The sequence below is a fragment of the Procambarus clarkii genome, chromosome 85, assembly GCF_040958095.1.
Source record: "Procambarus clarkii isolate CNS0578487 chromosome 85, FALCON_Pclarkii_2.0, whole genome shotgun sequence".
Classification (NCBI taxonomy): Eukaryota; Metazoa; Arthropoda; class Malacostraca; order Decapoda; family Cambaridae; genus Procambarus; species Procambarus clarkii.
The window spans coordinates 20,087,120-20,093,582 of NC_091234.1; positions in this window are offsets into that span (position 1 = coordinate 20,087,120).

Sequence of the window (6,463 nt, forward strand, 5' to 3'; positions counted from 1 at the left end):
TTTGTTTCTGCCTCGTGCGGGAATCGAACCCGCGCCACAGAATTACGATTCCTGCGCGCTATCCACCAGGCTACGAGGCGATGAGCTACATTTTCTGTTTTCTGTTGGTAGGGATCACGTTTCTGCCGATTTAATAATCTTCGAAGACTGTTCCTTCAGCCCTGTGTCCATAGAAAAGAATTTCCCCCGTAGAAGAGTTTGAATAGATGGGTCTATATTACAGTGTTGACCTATTGGGAGCCGGTCGACCGAGCGGACAGCACGCTGGACTTGTGATCCTGTGGTCCTGGGTTCGATCCCAGGCGCCGGCGAGAAACAATGGGCAGAGTTTCTTTCACTCTATGCCCCTGTTACCTAGCAGTAAAACAGGTACCTGGGTGTTAACTGTCACGGGCTGCTTCCTGGGGGTGGAGGCCTGGTCGAGGACCGGGCCGCGGGGACACTAAAGCCCCGAAATCATCTCAAGATAACCTCAAGATAAGGTCCTGAGGAGGTTCTCTCTCTCCCTAAGCCTGAGACGAAGTTCTCTCTCCCTCAGCCCTGAGACGAAGTTCTCTCTCCCTCAGCCCTGAGACGAAGTTCTCTCTCCCTCAGCCCTGAGACGAAGTTCTCTCTCCCTCAGCCCTGAGACGAAGTTCTCTCTCTCCCTCAGCCCTGAGACGAAGTTCTCTCTCCATCAGCCCTGAGACGAAGTTCTCTCTCCATCAGCCCTGAGACGAAGTTCTCTCTCCCTCAGCCCTGAGACGAAGTTCTCTCTCCCTCAGCCCTGAGACGAAGTTCTCTCTACCTCAGCCCTGAGACGAAGTTCTCTCTCCCTCAGCCCTGAGACGAAGTTCTCTCTACCTCAGCCCTGAGACGAAGTTCTCTCTCCCTGAGCCCTGAGACGAAGTTCTCTCTCCCTCAGCCCTGAGACAAAGTTCTCTCTCCCTCAGCCCTGAGACGAAGTTCTCTCTCCCTCAGACCTGAGGAGGTTCTCTCTCCCTCAGCTCTCACAAGAGGTTCTCTTGGCCCCTGTGAGAGGGCTCGCTCCCGTAAGGTAATGCTCGCGCTGTTCATTTACACGGGGCTCAGCGCCCTTCTCTACCCGGGCTAGAACTCAATTTGCTGTAGGTTTATTACCAGTTTATTGCCACAGCTTTAAATTAAATTTTCTCTCCCACTGGCGGCCGAGAGAGAGAGAGAGAGAGAGAGAGAGAGAGAGAGAGAGAGAGAGAGAGAGAGAGAGAGAGAGAGAGAGAGAGAGAGAGAGAGAGAGAGAGAGAGAGAGAGAGGGAGAGAGAGAGAGAGAGAGAGAGAGAGAGAGAGAGAGAGAGAGAGAGAGAGAGAGAGAGAGAGAGAGAGAGAGTCTGTCTACTCGCATCTGGAACTTGTTCGCTCAACAGATTGATACACGGGAGATCAGGTCAACTGTTCACATGAAGACTCTGGCACACAGCTGGCTACAAGATCATCCTGTTCCTTATATGATTGTTACTTAATGTTTTTTAATGAATAAAGGCTATTCCTTCTAAAGCAAAAAATACCAGGCTCATGAAATAAATGGGCATCTAGGAGTAGGTTTCAACTTAGCTTACATAAGTTAATATATGATAGTTCCCATTGTGTTAGTTTCAAAGTATACTCTTATGTAATAAATGAGTTTCTAGGTGTAGGCTTCAGATGAGCTGAGGTAGGATAACAGCTCTTGCTTGCAGTTTCACTAGGTATGGTATTAGGCATCCCTTATGAATCCTAGTCTTAGTTTAAAAAAAAAAAATAAAAAAAAAAAAAAAAAAAAAAAAAAAAAAAGAGAGAGAGAGAGAGAGAGAGAGAGAGAGAGAGAGGAAATATACAGAAAATACTTGAAAGAGAATGGGAATTAACAACACGATAAAGCAATTGATAAGCAAAGAAATCAAGAGTAACAAGGGAAATGACGTGATAAGAGAAAAGGAAAATATGGAATAGAGGAAGAGAGGAAGACAGAGAGAGAAAGGGAGAGAAAGAGAGGAACAGAGAGGGAGAGAGAGATAAAGAATGACGTTAAATTACCCAATGAGCCAAGACTTAACCGTTCTTGCTCCCTATCTCATTATCATCTTTATCTCTTATCTCTATTCTCTCCCTCTATCATGACGCAAGACAGCGAAGCCTGTAATCATGACGCAAGACAGTGAAGCCTCCATCGTGACGCAAGACAGTGAAGCCTCTAATCATGACGCAAGACAGTGAAGCCTCCATCGTGACGCAAGACAGTGAAGCCTCTAATCATGACACAAGACAGTGAAGCCTCCATCATGACGCAAGGCAGTGAAGCCCCCATCATGACGCAAGGCAGTGAAGCCCCCATCATGACGCAAGGCATTGAAGCCTCCCTCATGACGCAAGGCAGTGAAGCCTCCCTTATGACGCAAGGCAGTGAAGCCTCCCTTATGACGCAAGACACTGAAGCCTCCATCATGACGCAAGGCAGTGAAGCCTCCATCATGACGCAAGGCAGTGAAGCCTCCATCATGACGCAAGACAGTGAAACCTCCATCATGACGCAAGACAGTGAAGCCTCCATCATGACGCAAGGCAGTGAAGCCTCCCTCATGACGCAAGGCAGTGAAGCCTCCATCATGACGCAAGACAGTGAAGCCTCCATCATGAGGCAAGACAGTGAAGCCTCCCTTATGACGCAAGGCAGTGAAGCCTCCCTCATGACGCAAGACAGTGAAGCCTCCATCATGACGCAAGATAGTGAAGCCTCCATCATGAGGCAAGACAGTGAAGCCTCCCTCATGACGCAAGACAGTGAAACCTCCATCATGACGCAAGACAGTGAAACCTCCATCATGACGCAAGACAGTGAAGCCTCCCTCATGACGCAAGGCAGTGAAGCCTCCATCATGACGCAAGACAGTGAAGTGATGTCGAGGAATCCCTCCCCCCCCCCCCCACAAGCAAGGGATTACAAATCCTCTGGGATTCTAGACCTCTGGAGCTGCCTAACAAAGGGGATTTACTTCGACTCTAAGCTCTCTCTCTCTCCCAAAACTTTTCGTCTTAATAGACTCCTGATTGCACTAATTTTCGTTCGTTTTCTGCCAATTAGCGAAGTATTTTTTTGTCTTTTTGATCGTTATTTCGAAAATTTAGCGTAATTTTCTAATTTAAATTCTGTGTCTGGGTAATAGGAAAAATAACTGATAAGAGGATTTTGTTGTGAATTTTTTTTTAAAGAAGTATTAAATCCCAGTGCAAAGGATTTGCGTTGCAAAGTTTTGTTGAAATGATTTGACGGTGAAATTTAATGCAAAGGAAAAACAGAGACTCTGATACTTGTTGCAATACTCTATAACGATTTTCAGCAAAGGATTAAATGTAACAATGTCGTTGGATAATTTTTCCGGAGCGCAGCTTGGGGAGATTAAGACAGCCTCGACCCATATTAAGTCAAAACAGGTTGACAGGTTGTCAATTTCACCATTAGCCCTTGGCCGCTGTCCACTAGACGGTAATTCCATTGGGAAATCTCTGTCACATTGACCATGTGATTTTTCTGTCCACTTACATATTTTTTAGGTCATATATCTTGAGGATATCTTGAGATGATTTCGGGGCTTTAGTGTCCCCGCGGCCCGGTCCTCGACCAGGCCTCCACCCCCAGGAAGCAGCCCGTGACAGCTGACTAACTCCCAGGTACCTATTTTACTGCTAGGTAACAGGGTGACCAGCACGACTTCTGCAGTAAGAATCCGTTCGAATCTCCTCCCGGATTTAGTTAAATCCTTAGAGTTCATTCCTCAGTACTCTGTCCCAAGTGCATCGTAATGTCTCCTAATTACCCAACCACCAGTAGCGTAATCTCCTGCTTATGACCAGCGTATCATCTCATAATTGGTGTTCATCTCCAGTCCTAGACGCCTCTATGTCTAAGATATTCTATTTATGTCTTGTAATTCTTAATAAGCAAGAGGCAGGATACATCGGTGTCTACTCATCAATGCATATGTATACTATCCTACCTTGGATTTGTGTTGATTTCTGGGATCAACGTACCCGCGGCCCGGTCCCCGAAAAGGCCTCCTGGTTGATGGTTTGGTCAATCAGGCTGTTGGACGCGGCTGCTGACAGCCTGACGTATGTGTCACAGCCTGGTTGATCAGGTATCCTTTGGAGGTGTTTGTCAAGTTCTCTCTTGAACACTGTGAGGGGTCGGCCAGTTATGCCCCTTATGTGTAGTGGAAGTGTGTTGAACAGTCTCGGGCCTCTGATGTTGATAGTTCTCTCTTGAACACTGTGAGGGGTCGGCCAGTTATGTCCCTTATGTGTAGTGGAAGCGTGTTGAACAGTCTCGGGCCTCTGATGTTGATAGTACTCTCTTGAACACTGTGAGGGGTCGGCCAGTTATGCCCCTTATGTGTAGTGGAAGTGTGTTGAACAGTCTCGGGCCTCTGATGTTGATAGTTCTCTCTTGAACACTGTGAGGGGTCGGCCAGTTATGTCCCTTATGTGTAGTGGAAGCGTGTTGAACAGTCTCGGGCCTCTGATTTTGATAGTTCTCTCTTGAACGCTGTGAGGGGTCGGCCAGTTATGTCCCTTAAGTGTAGTGGAAGCGTGTTGAACAGTCTCGGGCCTCTGATGTTGATAGTTCTCTCTTGAACACTGTGAGGGGTCGGCCAGTTATGTCCCTTATGTGTAGTGGAAGCGTGTTGAACAGTCTCGGGCCTCTGATGTTGATAGTTCTCTCTTGAACACTGTGAGGGGTCGGCCAGTTATGCCCCTTATGTGTAGTGGAAGCGTGTTGAACAGTCTCGGGCCTCTGATGTTGATAGTTCTCTCTTGAACACTGTGAGGGGTCGGCCAGTTATGTCCCTTATGTGTAGTGGAAGCGTGTTGAACAGTCTCAGGCCTCTGATGTTGATAGTTCTCTCTTGAACACTGTGAGGGGTCGGCCAGTTATGTCCCTTATGTGTAGTGGAAGCGTGTTGAACAGTCTCAGGCCTCTGATGTTGATAGTTCTCTCTTGAACACTGTGAGGGGTCGGCCAGTTATGCCCCTTATGTGTAGTGGAAGCGTGTTGAACAGTCTCGGGCCTCTGATGTTGATAATTCTCTCTTGAACACTGTGAGGGGTCGGCCAGTTATGTCCCTTATGTGTAGTGGAAGCGTGTTGAACAGTCTCGGGCCTCTGATGTTGATAGTTCTCTCTTGAACACTGTGAGGGGTCGGCCAGTTATGCCCCTTATGTGTAGTGGAAGCGTGTTGAACAGTCTCGGGCCTCTGATGTTGATAGTTCTCTCTTGAACACTGTGAGGGGTCGGCCAGTTATGCCCCTTATGTGTAGTGGAAGCGTGTTGAACAGTCTCGGGCCTCTGATGTTGATAGTTCTCTCTTGAACACTGTGAGGGGTCGGCCAGTTATGTCCCTTATGTGTAGTGGAAGCGTGTTGAACAGTCTCAGGCCTCTGATGTTGATAGTTCTCTCTTGAACACTGTGAGGGGTCGGCCAGTTATGTCCCTTATGTGTAGTGGAAGCGTGTTGAACAGTCTCAGGCCTCTGATGTTGATAGTTCTCTCTTGAACACTGTGAGGGGTCGGCCAGTTATGCCCCTTATGTGTAGTGGAAGCGTGTTGAACAGTCTCGGGCCTCTGATGTTGATAATTCTCTCTTGAACACTGTGAGGGGTCGGCCAGTTATGTCCCTTATGTGTAGTGGAAGCGTGTTGAACAGTCTCGGGCCTCTGATGTTGATAGTTCTCTCTTGAACACTGTGAGGGGTCGGCCAGTTATGCCCCTTATGTGTAGTGGAAGCGTGTTGAACAGTCTCGGGCCTCTGATGTTGATAGTTCTCTCTTGAACACTGTGAGGGGTCGGCCAGTTATGTCCCTTATGTGTAGTGGAAGCGTGTTGAACAGTCTCGGGCCTCTGATGTTGATAGAGATCTCTCTCATAGTACCTGTTGCACCTCTGCTCTTCAACGGGGGTATTCTGCACATCCTGCCATGCCTTCTGGTCTCATGTGATGTTATTTCTGTGTGCAGGTTTAGGACCAGCCTCCAAGCCCCGAGAAGAGTATATGCAGTGAATATCTTACTTGGTTTCTGAGTGCTTGACGATTTCTCTCTCAGAATTTCGACTGAGTTTGTTCAGTAGTTTGAGAATCAGCAACAACTCAGCGTTCGGGGAAGCCTCGCGCTCGCTATTGAGAAATTCCTCATCAGAGATTATCGCGTTTAGAGGTAAAATGATGCTGAAAACTCCACTACAATGTGGAGAATTTCACGAGCATGAAAGCTGGAAACTTGATGTTGATGAGAGCAACAGTGCAACCATCCACCAACATGCGCTTGTAACACAACCAGTGAACAAGTCCACAAGGGCCGTGACGAGGATTCGAACCTGCGTCCGGGAGCAACCAGTGAACTAATCCACAAGGGTCGTGACGAGGATTCGAACCTGCCTCCGGGAGCAACCAGTGAACTAATCCACAAGGGCCGT